Below are 19,282 nucleotides of genomic sequence, written 5' to 3'. Positions count from 1 at the left end.
AAGAAAATGAGAGGCCCTGCTCCCATGCTAATCACCTCTGCTCAGGCTTCAGCTGCACAAATGTTATACTTGTAAAGTAGCTTCTGAGTGTATAGTCTTGAACATCAGGGGTGGAAAACACATACCAGATGAACTACCTCTGTCATGCTGTTCTTCAGAGAAAATGACTATGGTTACATCTTTACAGATGCATGGCTACATCTGGTTTTGTACAGTTTGGCTTGCTTATGTACTCTGTTCATCGCTCTATCAATGGTTCTGTAATGATTTGGCCATTTTGTCTGATGTATTCTTATACAACATCGAGATCTTTTCTCTGTAAAGTCTAAGTATCAGGTGACTTGATTTTTTGGAGCGTCCTCTGGAGTTCAGGACAAGGAATGTGGCTGTCTGATTAGTGTTGAAGGTTTAGAGGTGTGTGAATACGGAGAATTTTCATACATAAGTTTGGTGTACTTCAATGAGCAGGTGCTTTGCTGTTCTTCTGGGAACCTGCTCTCCCATGGTGCTGACAGTTCTGGTGCATACCTACAGCAAATGCAACTTTCCTTGCCGGGAAGAAATACATGATTCTAATTTAGCATGGACCATGTAGATAATTCTTCTCTTTTCATCATTGGAAACCAGACATATTTCCTTTACATTAAGATGACATCCATGGAGCAGTCACATGACTGTTGCTTACTGGGAAGGCCATTTAGAGAAAACTGTGCCTGACCTGTAGAACTGTTACTCGGGACAGAAACACGTTTATGACTGAGGTGTCAAGTATGACTGCTGAGTTGCCTTGTCTGCTCATGAGTTTTGTTGTTTCATATTCTTCTTTCTCATCAGCGTGGTCTGGTATAAAGAATGGGGAAAATGACAACATATTGGTTAAAAACCCAATATATTTATATCACAGGCAGGACCTTGGATCATGGCTGCATAACATGCTTTTTTAGACCAGTGAAACTGATACGAATAACTCGTAAGGCTCTTGACCACCTTCAGCAACACCTTCTAAACAGTTGCAATATCTCAACTAAAGCTTCATTCTCAACAAGCTGCTGACTATATCCTACAGTGGGAGAGCTGTGTTTGTGGCAGCCCTGGTTAGAAAAGACAGCTGCTTTTCCAGCTGTGATGTTGAAATCCTGATTTAGATGCCAAAGTAGAAAAAGTTGTTTTTTAAAAGCAACAATGGTAGCAAAACTGTCCTTCTAACAAATGTATGGTATTATTCCTCAATTCATTTTTAAGACATTTTGTTTCACTTCCCACTTAACAGTATACAGAAGGAAACAATAAAACTTGCATCACAGATCTGAAGAGTAGCTCTTGGGTTAGTCTAGAGGAAAATAAGGAGCGTGAGGCTAAGCCAAGAACATGTGTGGAGACTTGGCACCATGAAAATACTCCAAATTCCTGCTCCCATCCCCTCTGCTTTTTGTATGCCCATTCTAGGCAATGTGACAATGTGTTTTCTTACTGGGTACATCACTGCTGGAGACAGGATGTCCTCTGGGGCTCCTCCAATAGGTGGATGATTTGTTGGTTTAGCAATCATTAACTCATCCCTATTTTTTTTAACGCAAATTAAAGTTGGCAGCAAAGTAACCTCATGCTGCTCAGAGGCAGCTCCTTGGCAGCTCCGTGTTCTCCCTGGTTTGGTCCCCTATGCCAGCCAAGCCATGGACTTTAAAAATTGTTTGGAGTGCTTCAGCTGGCTTGATATCTGATGTATGTTCCCGGATCTGTACTGGCAGGTAACTGAAAGGCCTCTCAGAAAGCATCTAGGGTTTTTATTAAAACCACAAATGCATATATTAGCAAAGTTATTTACAGCTGGGAGGAAGGAGGTGGACACCATGTACAAGTATCTATTTAGTAAAAGAAGAATTTTAGGTTACCAAGCAGTTAGAACTAGGGTATTTAGGTACATGCAAATAATTTCAGGTTAGGCTGAGGTCAGCCAGTCTCCACTGGTTTCTAAGGCACTGATGGGAAGGTATCTGTAACATTCAAAGGGCTGCTGACAACATCAATCAAAACCTATTATGTGACATGTTATTTACTTGGAGATCTGCTGTATTAAGATGCCATGTGGTTGGAATCAGATAATTTTAATTGTTATCACATGTAATTGTCAGCCACATAATCGGGTCTTACCGATCTTTTACAGTGTTTGTTTTTCAGACTTCTTTCCTGAGGCCTGAGCTCTTTGTGGATTATTTCAGTGGTCTTTTTAATATCAAAAGGAAAACTAAACTTTTCAGAGACCGGACATCACAGTGATCCTACATCTAAACAATGGACTGTCTGATGTTAAACCAACATTGTAATCCGAATTTCCCAAAAATTTCAGAGCTCATTATAAAATGCTCTTTAGCTGTAAAAGCAGCAATGGAGCTTTTTGTTCTAACCATGCAAAAGCAAACAGACAGATTCTGCTTTTACTCACATTGTTTTGAATGGATTTACTCTCTGTTTTCATTAATGTCACTGGCCTAGCAAGTTTCTGGAAGATATAACATGTTACAAAATGGAAGAAGGAAGGATGCTAACAGCTATTAATTGTTATTTGATAGGAGCAGAAAGTATCTGAAGATATATTATGATCCTAACTATTTTAAAAATAGCACCAGAGCACACATGTATTTTGAAGCATATATGGTGGCAGTATTTTCCTGATTATCTATTAAGATTTGTGAAACTGGGATGAATTCCATTTCTTCACTCTATTTTACTTCAGGTTTGTATCTAAAAAACAAAGACTGCTCTCTCCAGAAATTTGCAATGTTGCATGACAAGTTGTATTTTACGCTGTATTAAACTTTCTAAACTGTACTAAAATGTTTGATAAACCTTTTATTTAATAATCTCTCTTAAGATTAAACAATGATAACCCATCTCTTTGGAAGACAGTTCTTAAAAGGCAGTTTTCTTAATGAGACATATCATAGGCAGATGAGAAATTGTTGGCTCTGGTTAAATTTGCATGTATTTATATTCATAAAATATGATAAATTTGCTTATATCTCCACTATCTCCACTATCTCCACTATCTCTTCTTATGTTAAATTTAAAAAAATCTAGTTTTGGTGAAAGAAATATTCCTCTTGGCCTTAAGAGCTCATAAAATGTATCTGGTAATTTTTTCTCAAACTCATAATCACCTTTATTCTTAAAAAGGCACCTTACTTTCAGTCTGGCTTAAGTTTCCAGCCCTTGGTGCTTCTGCTAGGTGGAAGAGTCCTTTTTAACTTGGTATTTCCCTGCTGTGAATCTCTCCTGAGAACAACTAACGTCTTCCCATCTTCCTCCTGATAAAATCAACATGGAATTACTTATTTTTTAGTTTGATTTTTGTCTACTGCAAGGAATTCTTGTTTGAATAACTTTGTGGTTCTTTCCTTTACCATTCCTGGTTTCTGTTGACTGCCCAGTTTTCATCATCTGCCAAACTCATGTCATTCAGAGATTGTATTTAGGGATATGTTTACAAGGCCATTGGTGATGTTATTAAAGAACATGAAGCCTTGCACAGAACTCAAAGGAACATTGGGAACATCCATTCAACTGCAAATTCCAGTGCATGCCTGTTTTTTCGAGATCCATCAGACAGTTTTTAATCCATTTGATATGTTTTTTTGCTATTATAAAATACTAGAATCAGAATAGTATGTCAATTCATATGGATATGAATTTAACTGTTCCTTTCTCCTTGTTCCTTCTGTACTACTATACTAGCAGAGTGGCTTCCATATAGAATAACTACCAGTAAAGGAGTCCCATTGAAGAGTCTTGATAGACTTGACCTGGAACTTTCTCTCCATCAGGATTTAACAGAAAATACTTTAGTTGGCTTTTGAGCATGTTTTTTTACTGGTTGAATAACTACTTAACTAAGCTGATATCAGTAAAGAATTTGATGGTGTGAAAGCTTAACTGCAAATATCCATTGTGAGTTGCCTTCCAGTCTTCACTTTGATTTGTGCTGAATATTATAGTATATATCCAGAAAGCAGAAAAAGCCATTAATGACACACACACAAAGACAGTATTACATTTGAAATTGTGACTCCAAAATTCAAAGCATGATGATTTTAGTGTCTCGTGCTAAAAGCTGATCCATTGTAAGCACTAAAACAAGCATATGCACTATTGAAATCAGGAATCTGTGTTGTTGGTATTCTTCAAGTTGCATAATTGAATGAGATGTGCGCAACCAATTTAGCTATAATGCAATGACAGAGAAATTAGCTTCTACAAGCTCTGACTATTGAGTATGTTTAATGTACCTAGGGTCCCAAAATATATGTATTTATTACCAAACCCTGTGGATAAACAGAAGTAAATCACCCTGAGAAAACCTGCTGCTAACAGTATTCTGTGGTTGGCATTCAAGTTAAATTGTTTTCAATGCAACTACTGTGGAGCATTTGTACCTAAGGTCTGAAAGACATTAAATACGAGACTAAGTAATGTCCTATAGCTAATATACATTATTACTAAAGCATGTATAACATAAACATGCCTAAGCAATTAGTATAACAGTGCAAAAGGGGCTGAGGAGAGTTAGATGCTCACAAGGCAAAGGTCTGTTTATCTCCATGACCTTGCCATGGCCATGACAGTTTTTCTGACCTCCACATTCTGCAGAGGTAAGGAATCATTATGGTGTCTCTGAGTGCAAGACTTCTTCATTTGTATCAGATTTGATTCTTGTGGTTTGAGTTTTTTTCAACATGTGTGCCTCTGGCACCTCCTCTCTAGTTAATCATCTGAAGAAGACACTTGACTTCATCAAAAATGCCAGGATAAATTAGGACAAAGTCTACAGAAAATTATTGCTTGGCTTAGAAGGAATTTCAGTTGTGGACAAAAACCTTCATTCTGCCTAAAAATAAATTATTTTTTGACTGCAGTAACCTTAAAGTGAACATCAGACAGATCAAATGACTCCTGAATTCTAGAGGGAATTAATGGTCTTCAGCTTTAAAAATACATAGAAATATTGTTGCAATAACCTGGAGTATTGACTGCACATCAGAGGATGGCTCTTGATAATTTTCTTCCAGATCACTGTTATGAAAGGAGATTCCTAAAACAGAAACATCTCCGTCTCCCTCAAGCAGTAATTAAAAAACCTCAGCAAACCAAACAAGCAGTTGGCTGAATTCAGTGTTCACCTACATGTGCTGTTTCCCGTTTGCAATCAATGAGTAACTTCTGCATACAGCCCAGGGCAAAGTTTGGCTCATCATAGTAACACTTTAACATTAATTTAGGATGATTAATGATCAAGTCAGTAGCCGTGTAGTATTTGTGACTTCTATCCTAACACTGCTTAACTTTATATTATTTTTTAATTTACAGCTGCCATGGAAAATGACCAGAAATCTACTATCTGAGAAAACCCATCCATCATCTTCAGGCAATCTTCCAATCTGTTAACTTTAGCTGCTACTAATAAGTGTCTCAGTCCAGGAAAAGCAATTATTACGATGTTTCACAGAACACCTTCCAGATAACATATGATGTAAACTGCTCTTGGGCAATATTTCTTCTAAGGAAACTAGCTTTTTTTTTTTTACTTCAGTGAGCAACTTTACCAATGCAAGTGTGATAAAAACAGAGGTAAAGAGGAAGAGCTGTTGGAAATGGGGTTTGACCATAGCTACTGCACCCATTTACACCTCCCAAAGACTTGAATTACAATGCTTTATGAAACCCTTGTTATGGGCTTGATCAGTGTGCAGACTCTGTTAGTGAGGTTGAGAGAGCTTACATGTGACTGAGATATGGTCATGAATGTGTTACATCACATAGAGCCAAACCAGGCAACCTGGTTTGACTGCAGGCTCACATCCAGAGAGTGATATCTCACTACTATCTTACATATCAACCAGCAATGCAAAACAAGCCAAGCTGTGTCTGTTGGCATCTCTATTTTGATTCTTACTGAACATGGAGCACCACAGTGGGCTGCTGCCTGCAGTCAGTACCCTGCTCAGGGTGCTCACACGTGGCAGGCACTTGCATTTCTCTCTCCTCAGCCCCCACAGCACTGGGAAGGCTGCTGTGGTGGGGGTGGTGCCATTGGGAGGCATTGTTGTGAGGGCGGCGCAGGGATGGAGACCTCTCCAAGGTAATCATGGACCATTATTAGGTGGCTTAGATTGATATCCTGATGGAGGATGAACCCACCTGAGCTCCCAGAGCAGAGAGCTTCCTATTAGAAAGGGGGAAACCAAAGCAGGAGAGTGTCAAAAGAGCAGTATATGGTTTATCTATGACTACCTTCTCTGTAGCCTGATTTCTGTAACAAGACATCTCTGTCAAGAGATTGAGGTGGAAAATTTTGGCAACTCCTCTATGCCAAAAACCATACATTGATAAAGTCTACTTTCAGATCCTAAAGCCAATATATTTAGGATCAGTGAGATAATAATATGGTGGCATCTCACCAAGCCTCTGTGATTAGTTTTGGGGGCTTGTTAATACCACACATCTTTTAGAAAGTTCCTCATGGCTAATACCTGGCTGTTCTTCACAGGTCCTTGTAAGCAGATATTACCTCGTGACTAACTTTCTGTCTGCCCTTGCTTGACTCCTTGACCTTGAAGGCTGACAACATTTAGCATGATTCCAGACACCCATCTACCTCATCAGACTGAATGACTTGTCTTTTAAATTCCACTTCTCTAGAGTATTACAGATTCTCTTGGTTTGTTTAGATTTTTGGTTGTAGACTTGCTTTCTGATCCCTGAAGAATTAACTACTAAAAGGAAAGCATGATCTCTATTCCTTCCAAAAATTTCAGATTAGTGTGCTAGATCTTTCTGTGTAATATGTAATCCAAACCTAGATACCCTTTACTCTCTCAGCAAACGTTTGGTCTTTGGTCTAATGAGTACCATCATTAAGCTGGTTGCCTTTAATTGTCAAAGATGGATAGATACCAGCAAACAATTTGATTTTGATGTCTAACAAGAGGGTAAGATACATTGCTGAAAGGTCAACAGTTGGTGTTTGGGAGTTCTTGGTCCCTTGGACACCCTGCCAATAAGTGCCTGGAAAGGCTGATTTTGGCATGCAAGTTCATCAGGGTTTGGTTATAGGAAAGTCTACATTCTTCTTGCAGTTCTTAGGTAGTTTAAAGTATTCACCAATTTAGTTAAGATTCCTTTATTCTCCTAGGCAGTAGTTCTACTGTAGTAAGATGGAAAGTGTTAATATTACTTTCCCTAGGATAGGACATATTGAGAACTTCTGCCTTGTCTTTTTTTTAATTTTATTTTTTTTCTTCATGTGAACAGTTTTTGGGCATCAGTGATGCAACATATTAAAATATGATCATGAAATTGTGAGCAGGAAACACTTAATGGTACCTGCTTGATTCCTGACAGCATTATGCTGTCTGTAAGGATGAGAAAGGTAAAAATAAAAATGACATTTCCAGTTTGGCAGATGGCCTGTAGCATTAACAGGGAGTCCTTTGATTTCAAGGATAGGAATTCTTATATGCCTAGTGAACTGAAAAAGTGCTACTTCTTTCTGTGTATTATAGGAGGAAATTCTTTTTTAAAAAAATAAAATAATATATCAAATTTAAACTCATTTTTTGCTGTTAGTTTGAAACCAGAAAGTGTCACTTCTTTCCTAGAGACATCCATTTTCATTGGGAGTGACTCTGGCCTTTCTGGTATTACTGTCATGTTATTTCTCAGCAATGTGTTCAGCCTCTACAGTACAAACCATTAATGAATATATTTTTTTCATCCAGATATTCATTTTCTTGTATAAGACAGTCTTATTCCCTAAATCTTTTAGACCTATCACTCAGTTTATATGCTCAACAGGTCTTTGACAGTTCTGTATTTCTCACTAAAGCAGAAAGTTAAGAGGAAATAAAAATGACTTCTTATACCTAAGTATTTGAAAATTACTCTGGTCTAGATGTCACTAAGGCACAAATGTCATACTACATATTAAAAAGAAATCTCCAGATGCAGAATACAACATTCCAGATACACCAGATTGTATTCCAATTCATACAAGCCTTTTGTCTGAGTAATTTACTCTCCTGAGAGTTAAGGGAAATTGGGTGGCAATTTTTCAGTTTTGTATTTTGCAATTTATTGAGGTCCCCAAATTCATATTTCCTTACACTTTTCTTTTGTACTGACTGTGTTTGTCAGAAGACATGTGTGAATGAAAATAGATCTGAAATTTGCACTGCTTTTGGGGCTTGGTTCAAACAGGATTAGCAGCCATACAAGGATCTCACCAAAGGTTTGCATGACTTCCAGCTGGGTCATGAATGAAGACCTTTTAAACATTTTGGTCTTCTGCCTTTCATATGAAGAGGAATAATGATCCTGCATTTGAAAAACATTTTGATATTACCAGGGACATAGACATTAATCACAGTTATACCTCTTACAAAGAGTAAGAAATTAAATACTGTTTAACAGAAAGACCATGCTTCATTATATTTACAACAATGGAAACTGGAATATAACATTTTTATTTTAAAATCAAGTCACAGATTAAATTTTGATTGCAGTATTTTGTACTGAAAATAAGAATAAGAAAGCAATTAAGTATTCATAGTCATGCTCTCACACAAACACCTTCCATGGTGAGCCTGTTTATGCAACTGAGTATGCCATACAATTGCTTTTATTACCTTCTTATAAAACAGCCTGTATAAACCACTTTTTTTTGATTGTTTCTTTGTGTATTGTTGAGCATGTTTGCATTCTAAAGGGCTTTGCCTCATTAAAGCAATTACCATAAACTTGCTGTAGTTTGTTTTTTTTTCCCTTCTCCCTCAGAGCACTAGAAATATCCATAAAGAGCTCTTGCCCAGCCGGGATGTTCTGTGTCTCCCAAGGCTAGCAGTGGGAAGCTTCATTCTGAGGACAAAAAAAATCTGCAGAGATTTTCTTTAGCTGGAGCATCAAAACAACAGTGAGCCTGGGCAGGAAGGGGGTGAATGGGGTTGAGCTCTGCCAGCTCCAGCAGGGCTCCTGACCTCTCTCTTTTTGACACAAGCACAGGAAGAGTGGAGACTTTGAAATACCAGTTTTGCCACATGAGGGGAGGAAATAAAGGAAAGGTGGATGGGTTTGTTGCAGGGTAAGATTTTGATTGATTCTCTTACGGGCTGTGTGGTTTTCAAGGAGGCAGGGCCACTGTTCACCTGCCCATGATAGTCCCTACCCTCTGCATGCAGGTAATCAGATGGGAAGGGACCTCCAGTTTAATTCCTTAATACCTCAGGTACAGCTGCTCGGCTTGTGAGATGTAAGATATGTATAACTCCTGTCCAGGATTTTAGCAATTTGTTTCCTACCAGTATTGAGGGGTGAAGCGAGAGAACTCTCTAGGGTTGCACCTGGCTGAGCATAAATACAAGCTCACCGAAAGCATGGTGAAAACAAAGGCAGAGCTTGTCCTATGGAAAGGCTGATGAAATAGTCTAGAAGTAATTTTCCTTGAATAAGCTTAACAAAAATTTCTTAGAAAAATGAAGACTCGCAGGTAGAGGAACCTGCTGAAGATAAAGGTATGAGGGAACAAAAATGGCTGGAAGGTTTTTGAAATACAATCCTCAAATCAGAAAACACTGATTTGTCAAAGTCAGAACTTTCAAAGGGAAGGTGGTTATAAGTTCAATGAGTTTCTGGTCCAAGTAAAAGACTTTGATTTGCTGTCTCAGGGCAGCCAGAACTCTCTGGATTGGATATTCAGATTCAAAAGAGCAGACCACATGTAGGACTATTATCTCTTTAAGATAGCCCAGGGACATGGAAGTCAGCACCCCACAGTCTGGGTGGGTTCTGGGCTGCAGTCTGCTTCAAAATGAGAGCTTCTCCTGTTGGAGATGCTCCAATTTGCATAGATGCCAAGGCTTTCATTAGGCAAGAGGGTGAAAAAGCCTGAGCTGGCAGTCCAGGAATTACATTACCATGCTGAGAGGAACAGATGGAAGTCCAGGTCTCTTCTCATGGCTGACATGTCATTGCTTGTGTAGTGAAACTGCTGCAGCCAGGGAAATGAGCAAAAGCATCCCGCCCTCTTCCAGCACACTGAGCTCATCCTGGACTAACGCAGATTTTATTCTGGTTTTTCTTTATATAAATATTTTTTACTAGTTCTTCAATAGTTCCAGTAAGAGTCTTAATCTCTGCTATTGATTGCTCAGAGCAGGCCCTATTTGAAAGGACTTAGTAGCATCCTGAAGTAGAACAGCAGTGAGACCACTTGAAATTGTGAGATCTTTCACTCTGCAGGGAAACATTTTTCCTACCTAGCTCTAATAAGGGACAGTTCAATGAAAAATAAAAAAGATTTTAAGGTCAGGAAAGTATATAGCACTACAGCACTCAATAAAGGGGCCCTTTATTTTCAGGAGTGCACAGGAGTAACTAGCATGAGTCTCTTGATGTCCACAGAAACCCTGAACAGAGGTGCAGGGAGAAGAATTAGGCACGCCTGTAGTGTGCTCAGGGGCTGCCCCTGGGGAGGAAAGCCATGATAATTTCTGCTGTCAAACAACATGCAGTGCCATGCCCACTGAGGTTCTTCCCTTCATATTGCAAACTGAGGCAGTTGGAGGTGCCAGGGCTTATTTCTCACCATTCCATAGTCTCTTCAGTCCTTCATTTCTGTGTAAAGGAGTTCTAAAAGCTCAGTGGACTTCAGAACCTTTGCCTGACCACACTGGCTGTTCTGTCCACCATGGTGCTGTGATGAAATACATGAGAGACAGGGTCACATCAAAACCTGATGGGCCTTGTTAGGAAGCCAGTAGAGAACCATCTGTGTATGGATGTGAGAAAATGAATTTAATCCTGCTCTCCTGTTTCACCCAAACTCCCATTTAACTGGAATATTACCACACTACATGGTCTTGGAATAGGCAAGTAGTGTTAATCTACAAACAGTAGGCTAACTCTACGTGCCTATTCCAGTGGTCATTGCAAAGGGTTAGTCCAGAAATCTATAATCTCTCTCCTTTCCTGGTGAGTAATTGCTGGTGCTGTTGGCTGTAATCCCTGTGAGGTGCTGAACAACTGCCTTTCAGTATCTGACTCCAAATCTCTAGTCTTTGACTAAACCATAAACCCATGAATAGTTCCTTTCTTCATGATCATGTAACTTCTTATACAATAGAATTCCCTCCAAGTACCCACACCAGTTCTGAGTGTTCCTTAGCATTTTTCTTTATTGCAGTTATATTACTCCAATGCAAATTGTTCAAAACATCTGCACTGTTATCAGACCTCCTGTGATTTACATGGGAACAACAATAAGTGTATCCTGCAGCTTTAAAAGCACTCATGCCAGCCTTGCCTCTTCTTATCTTGACACCATCACACTGCTTCGCTACATCTAACTCTAAAGAAGTGGCTTGTATTTATTTGTTGGTTGTCTCAATGATTTTGGAAGCTGCCAGTGACTTTCCTAATTCAATAATGCTGCTACTACAGCATTAATCATTCATCATATCCTGAAAGCAAAAGCGGAGTGATTTAAGAACAAAAGGATTTAAAGAAAAATAAACACATGACCCACTGCGGCTGCTCTGGGGAAAGTAGCAATATATGCATGGCAAAGGCAGTAATGAATAGCATCTGCTTTATCTGTGGAAGAGCAAACAGTGTAGACATTGATCATTTCTCAAAAAGAGTGGCTTTGACCAAAAACATGGAGGAAAGCCATCCAGAAGCTATTTTGTGCAAATGAAGTGCAGATTTGTGTATATGAGTCGATACACCATTCGCTGTTTCCTTTCATTAAAACCACAACATTAGCACTGGAAAATTATTATAATGGTTACAGTCAAAGCCACTGTAATGCTCAATTCTCAGAGAACTCAGAGAGTGAAGGGGAGGAAAGAAAGTCCTTCCGATCTCACAGAAGTGTTCTTTAATGTAATGAAGCTCTGGTGGAGTGGCTCAGGTATCTGTCTTTTCATGCTCTCACCAGCTTATTGTGTAACTCATTCATTGCATCCTCAGGGCCACCCAATGGCACAATGGGATTTCTCAAAGCACCCTATTACCACCTCGTTTTCCTCATTGCATTGAAGCCAAATCCTGCTCCTTTCAGGACGATCTACAGTGGGCCAAAGTAATGAACGGTGTGCCTTGGCTGGCTTTCTCTTGAGGGTTATTTCAGCCCCCTGGCTCCTAGAGGCAGAGTTCTGCAGCCCTCCCAGCAGCAACAGTGGCCTGGAGTCTGACCAGAGCTTCACACTAGCCTTGTTCCATGCCCCTATCTGTAGACAAGCAGAAGAAGGCATGGGAGTTGTGCAAACCGATACTAGAGGGAATGTCTTTGCTTTACATTCTGACATATTCATGCATGAAGGGCTTCTGCTCAGGCATAAGCATTTGCAATGTGCATTATTCGGTGCCTGTGAGGGGCTGGCTCTGGTGAGATGCTCACAGGAGGAGGGATGTAGAGGAGTACCTCATGTACCCCATGACAGTGATCCAGCCTTGGAGCAGCTGACTAAGGAGCTCTTCTATTTTTTCCTATTCAGTGTTGCCTTGTTGCTGCTATGAGGCAGATTGCACAAGATTGCACAAGCTTTCTGTGTTGGGCCAGAACTTTTCTCTCAACAAAACTAAGAGCAAAACCTCCACTTGCCTCCATGGCAACCTGGAGCCCAGGTTTCACTGTGCCTACAGCTGCCCAGTGAAATCCTCCTCAAACTGCCCTTACAAGCCATTCCTTTCCCTGGAGGTGCTCAGAATCAGATCCTGCTTGCCTCTTAAAAACCAAGCAAGCCCCCTACCCAAGCCAACATCACCTTGTTATCTGGAGTAGCAACTGCAGTACGGTATCCTGTCATAACAGGGGACTTTTCACACACACAAACCTTTCATGATACTTTCAAAACTGCAGTGTCAGAAAACTATTAACCAGTTTGTAGCTCAAGCTGGCCACCACTTCCCTCATAAGGTGACCATAAAGGCAAAAGGGCAAATGAAATTTCTTGGCATCACTTTTAGACCTAAGTTGGGTGAATGGCTGGTCCCATGAGCTGACTCCCTCCTTGCCTCCTGTAATGTGCAGCCCTGTGCCTGAGCATAGCTGGGGTTTGGCACACTTACACTCCACCTCTGCATTGCTGGGAGAGGCCACTGAAAATATACAATCCCCAGACGGGAGCGATTTAGTGAAATTAAAAACAGACAGGGGGCATTGAAACAAGGAGGTGTCAAATGTTCCCCCTGCCCCACCAAGATTTTGATGTGGCTGCTATGTATACCTGTCTGTCTCCTCTTCAACGCTGTCCAAGTTTGAAAGTTAAAATGCACAGAAGGAGTGGAATTAGAGCAAAGTAACACACCCCTCACAGACACACACATGCTCTTTTAATTGTGTGTTATTACCAGTTAATTTCAGCTTGTCCAGAGGCAGGAAGAAAACAGCCTATAGTGGGGCTTGGGCCTCCAGAGGTATTGTAAAACATAACATCCAAAGGCCTTCCTTGACTCCATTGCTTCCTCCAGCCCACAAAGAATGTATTAATTCACATTGTTTGATTTTTCCAGATGCCACCGCTTTCCCACTGTAGTCCTTCTATTATTTCTTTTTTTGGTTAAAAAATGTACTTTAATGCATGAGTGAGTGATAACAGTGCTGCCTTTTGGCAAAGAACAAGCAAGAGGAAAATTAAGAAGTCAAGATGGCTTTTTACAGTCCCAAGTAGCTGCATATCTCAAACAGAATAAGAATGCTTTATTTGAATATATCACAAACTTGGAGGCTTCAAGGGAATCACAGCATTGCTTGGGATCACAGGAATTGAAGGGGGAGCTCGGGAAGATATTTATTGCATAAGGTTTTAGAAAGTTATATATTCTTCCTGTCCTCTTTTGCAGTAGTAGTAATGGTACAGAATGTGAAAAAAAGGTGTCACTGAAGCAAGGCAATAAATTAAAAGCAAATTACTACCATAGAGTATAAATCTACCACTGCCAAGTAGATTTGCATTTCCTTATTACTGGTGGGAATAGGAAAAATTCTATGAGATAGAAGACATAATATTTAAAGCATTAGGATTGTGCTTAGACTACCTATATTTAAAAATACAGGGATAATTTGGGATTTGTGAGCCAGTGGGAATCTTATCTGCACCCATTAAATTCATCAAATGGCAAGTAAAAATAAAATAGTAATAAGAGTAAGTGAGCAGGAATATGTGAGTTTGGTGCAGATTTTGCCAAATCTCACTTTGCCTCCCTAATCTCTCGGAATCTTTGCTATTGTCCACAGAAGGGTGGACAGAGGTGAACCAAAAATCCATTTCTCTAGACTTCCACTAACCTCTAAAAAATACACACATGAATCTAAGGGAAAAAACTCCACAGCATCATGCAAGTTAAGCTGAATATTTCTATCAATCAAAACCATCTGGAACATAGGAAGCAAAGTACTCTTTATAGCTAGTGAATAAAAATTACTCCCATAAAGATTAAATGGCCAGCTTTTACCAAAGTAAGAGGTTTGCCATTGAGATGCTCCATTTATTAGGATCAATGTCATTACTTACTGTACTGTTATTACTATATTGCTATTACTACTGTGTTTACTATACAGCAGGGCAGTGTGATGAAAAATATTAGGACATAGCTTATATGTTTTTTTTTTTTGCTGTGTAAAAGAGCATTTTGAAGAGGTTCATTTAGTTGCAAATGTATCAGTAATTTAACAAATTGAATAGACAGTAATAAAATGGCAGCTAAAATTCAGTGTTGATAAAATATTTATATAGCCAAAAAGGAAAAAAACCCACCCACCTTTTTTCAAAGAATTCTCAAGCACTGATTTAAAGGGGAATCCTAGTTGGCAGTTCATTGAGATACTCTTTTAATATGAAGCTGTGGGTTAAAACCCTTGATGGGATTTAATGGTATGGATGCGGAACAGGGCAGCAGAATGCTCTTACATAAATCACTATCACCACTTCCTCCAGCACTGCATAGGTGGGACTGGCTGTTCTGTCTGCAGAAAGAGAGTGCATTTGGAAATGAACTCAGAAATTACTCTGACTCATTGGCGGAGAAATTGGAAAGCTGGGATTTTTTTTCTCTTTGAAATGGAGAGAAAAAGAAAGGGACATGATAAAAGAGGAGAAAATAATCAGTGTTCCCTGTAACACATAGCAAAAAGTGGACACTTGATAAAAAGAAAAGGCAGCTAAGTCCAGATCACTAGCAGGCAAGTTTCCTGCTTCCTGAGGGCTCACATGCACTCTGGCTTTGCCAGAGGATACCAGAATTCAACAACAGGAACTCAACAAAGTCTGAAGAAATGCTGAGCTTCTTTTTGGGCAATGATGCTATCTGTAGTTACAATTATTAATGCCAAGAAAAATAACATTAGAGAAAATATGGGAACTCGTAGTTGAAGCCAGCACTCATTATTTTAGGGATTATTTTGCAATCTTCATTGGACTGTTGTCAAGGCAGGTAATACATCATGTTATTCTGAGCTGTGTCAGATATGGGATAGTGAGCAGATGCATCAGGTTGGTCTAGAAAAGCCATATTATTGTCCTGTCTAAACTACAAATATGCATTTTTGTTGGGCCATCTGATAGAAATTATCAGTTTTTACAGCAATGGCTTTCCTCCTGTACTTTGTAGTTCATTTTTGTAAAGAAGGAAATAAATAGCATTTTCCAGATGGAATTTTGAGCATGATTTCTCTCTGATGAGCTGCTGACAAATACATATGCATATTTTTAATTACTATCCTCATTTTAAAATCAGACTGGTTCATTAAACGATGGAAAATGGCTCAGGAAAGACAGTGCTTTAAGCCCACTGCTTCTGGAAAATGATTCAGGAATGTCAGGCAGTTCTTTAAGCCCTCTGCTTCTGTTCCCTAACTTTTTACAACACACAGGATCTGGGATCCAGACAGATAGGACACTTGGTATCTTTTCTTTTCTTCAAATTCTCTGTATTTAAAATACTACTCCAGTGGTTTCTGACAACTGCTTAGGGCAATTTTGCTTAGCCTAGCGGAATGTCCTGGAAACTACTGGCAATGATTTAGCTCCCAAAATTGGAACACATTTAGCAGAGACAGAAAGCCTATGAACAAATAATGGACAAATGCCAGAGTAAATAAATGTGGTTCATGAGCTGTGGTCAGAAATGTCTCTCTTTCAGTATGCAGTGCAAATCTTTTGCCAACATTTACCATAAAGTTATTACACAAAGCAGTTTTTCCTCTCAGTAAGACAAACTCAATGAAAGACTGCTTCTAGTCTAGCAGCCTAGCATTAGGCTGCGATAGCCTATCATGCCACGAGGAAACCTGTGTGCAGTTGGTTTGCTTCAAGCTGTGCTTTTGATTTTGTTACTCAGCCTTCTGTACAAAAAGAGAGAGGCAGCAGGAGAGAGCATCCCTAGAGTTCAGCACTCCTTTAGGAGACCATGGAGAACCACAGGGCAAATTTTAGGCATCTTGTCTCCCAAACCCACTTCTTGGCCTGGCTGCACAAGTCCTCTGAAAGCACTTTCTTACACTGTCATTTTGGAGAGAGGCTTTGCAGGCATCACCACCACCCAGCAGCATCACCTTCCTTTTCAAATGCCCCATCAGTGGCTCCAAGAGAGGAAAGGGCAGGCATAAATCAATGGCAAGCTATTGCTGATGCTTCTTCCTGAAACTCCTTCACCATGTGTTGTAGGATGGTGTTTGCATTATCAATAGGTGATGGTTGCTGGACATGGGTCTAAGTGGTCAGAACTTCTGCTCTCCTCTATGGCTTTGGAGGAACTGGCTGATGTCATCTTCCAAATTCTGCAGGAGAAACCAAGAATTTGCAGAGCCTCTCTGTAGCCATAGGAACCCTGACTCCAAAGCTAAACAGCTTGACATGGCCGGGTTTGGCTGCTCTCCCGCCAAAAAGGCCCTTCCCAGCTACCAACCTCCCATGGAAGAACAGAGGAAAAAAGTTTGGTGGAAGGGCTTGCCTCACACTCAGGCTGTTTGAGGCTGACCCAACACCAGGGTAAAATAGATGAGGGAACCAAAACGACATGGTTCTGCTGTGCATAGCTTTCCTTGTACTAATCACTGAAAATGCAGAAACAGAGACCAAATTAATTTTGTGTGTTGCCTATGGATGTTAAGCCTCAGTTGAGTGTATCAGCACAGGCACAATGCCATATGGAATGATTTTCAGCTCCATCCCTTGGCGTGTGAATGTGAAAGCATCTGGATGAAGAAGAGTAATTTGAATTTTTGTTTAAAATCTTGCCCCACCTCTCCTTTCACACATGAAGATATGTAACCATGCACTGTGCCCCAATATTTAGAGAAGCATGTGAGTCAGACCAGACCAGAAATCCCAACTGAAATAGTTAAATAGGAATCCTAACTGAAATAGTTAATGGGAATCTTGTAATTTACAACTTTATGAAAACCTTAATAAATGCTGTTCTAGCAGCTTTCTGGATTTTCACCATTAACAAGATCCAGGCAAACAAAGCTAAATTATTTTGATAATGCCAGATAGAGGCCGAATTGAAGTTACAGGGAAAAACTGTTCTGCTTTGAAAATGTGGAATATTTCTGCATATGAAAACGTCTAAACCCACCCAAGCATTCTCTAACAGGGACTGAATAAATTTGCTCTGCTCTAAACCTATTCCTTTAATGAACGAGCATCGTTCTGTGCTGTGCCCAGCAGATGCAATAATAGCAATGTCTGGTGAGCTTCTGCAAGGAGCCCTGCAATGAAAGCACCTTCCCCTCCCGCCAAGTTAAAAGAGAGCAGGCTGACATGTATTGGAAATGCATGGGCAATATAATGATAGCAAATTGCTTTGGAAAGAAAAAGGTTGCGCAGCGCACATGTCATTTCCATCCCCAGCTCGGAGGCAGCGCTTCAGCTCCATCCTTTGTGTCTCCCTCCAGATCTACGCCCCTCCTCACCCCTGCCTTGGGGAGAGCACTCCCCGCGCTGTAGATCAAAAGCAGCATCCTCTCTACAAAGAAGGAGAGAGCTCACGAGTCTCTACTGGCCCGCCTCCCCCACCCTGCCCTCAGAAAGTGGCAGCTTTGTTACCCTCTTCATCACTCTTTTAAGAGCATATTGGAAAAATTCTTTCCTTTTGGTCCCTCCTGATGAATTCCTCTGACTGGGACATTCCTGCTAGCGCCTGTTTCCCTGTTCAGCCCTGTCCGGGCTGTGCCATGAGGCTTTTGTCACAACAATGGCTCTTCTGAGATGGTGACAGAACATCATCTAACACCCAGGAAAATGGGGCTTAGCCATTATTTCTAGAATATATTTAAGCCCTTTGGGAGGTTGCTATTGAAAAGGCCAGGGATGCTGACTATAATTTTTTTTTATTCTGATGTCTAACAAAATATAAAAGTTGTCTGCTAGCCTGAGGAGGAACTTAGGTTTCAATACCTCGAGTGGGCTGCCACTGTGGGTCCAGAGCTGTCAGAAACGAAGGGGAGATCATATTATCCCCTCATTTATCCCTTTGGACACATTACTCATCCTCCCTTTACTTCCTTGACCCTTGGGTTATGTTTGTGCAATTCCAAATGCATTTTACAAAGCGCTGTTTTTATTTTTGCTCAAAACTTTTCAGCTTTTTCAACTCTGTGAAAAAAAATGCCAATTGCGAAATGGTGTAAATCACACTCATCCACCTTTCTGAAGTGCAATGCAGTCAGAGTATCTGGACATTGTCAGGGCATTGTAGCTCATATCCCAGGGTGACTTTGTTATAAGAAAGGAGTTTAATTTTTTCCTCTTTTGTAACCTTGTGAAATTTCCACATTAAAAAGCAATCACATCTTTCAAACCAGCAATGATTGTGTTTGGCATCATGGCTGCAAACCCCCAGTGTGCGGGGCTGAGCTTGTTTTCACTAAAATGAAATCAGCTTTCAAAATAAACGATCTGCAGCAACATTATATTCCCCAAATCTTATAATCCTATTAACAGAGTTGGGTTTTTTTTTTCTTTTTTTCTTTTTTTTTTTTTTTTTTTTGTTCCCATTGCCACCAGACTGACAAGATTGGCCCTGTTTCAAGGGGTACAAACAGCAAGTCAGTTGAGGATGTAGCCAAGACATGCACTGCAAGCCGAGGACCATCTCTGCCAGGGCCTGTGGTTAGAAGCTCTTAACGACTATTGTAAGCCCTTAAATATAATCATCTGTATTTCACCTCCACCTAAGGTAGTTCATGTGTAGCATGTTTATCTGCTCACACAGCCTTTCAAGAGACTCA

At 40.1% G+C, this 19,282-nt stretch overlaps 1 long non-coding RNA gene across 1 annotated transcript; it reads left to right on the top strand.

Moving 5' to 3' along the window:
* The first annotated feature begins 2,065 nt into the window (after window positions 1–2,065).
* On the top strand, window positions 2,066–8,789 carry LOC115917233. Its single transcript, XR_004061688.1, has 2 exons — window positions 2,066–2,734; window positions 5,362–8,789. It is a non-coding gene; the product is annotated as an uncharacterized LOC115917233 (long non-coding RNA).
* Window positions 8,790–19,282: the final 10,493 nt, after the last annotated feature.

Source organism: Camarhynchus parvulus, chromosome 2 (genome assembly GCF_901933205.1).
Source record: "Camarhynchus parvulus chromosome 2, STF_HiC, whole genome shotgun sequence".
Classification (NCBI taxonomy): domain Eukaryota; kingdom Metazoa; phylum Chordata; class Aves; order Passeriformes; family Thraupidae; genus Camarhynchus; species Camarhynchus parvulus.
The sequence above is the reverse complement of the archived record's forward strand: the minus strand, read 5'-3'. Positions and strand labels throughout refer to the sequence as shown.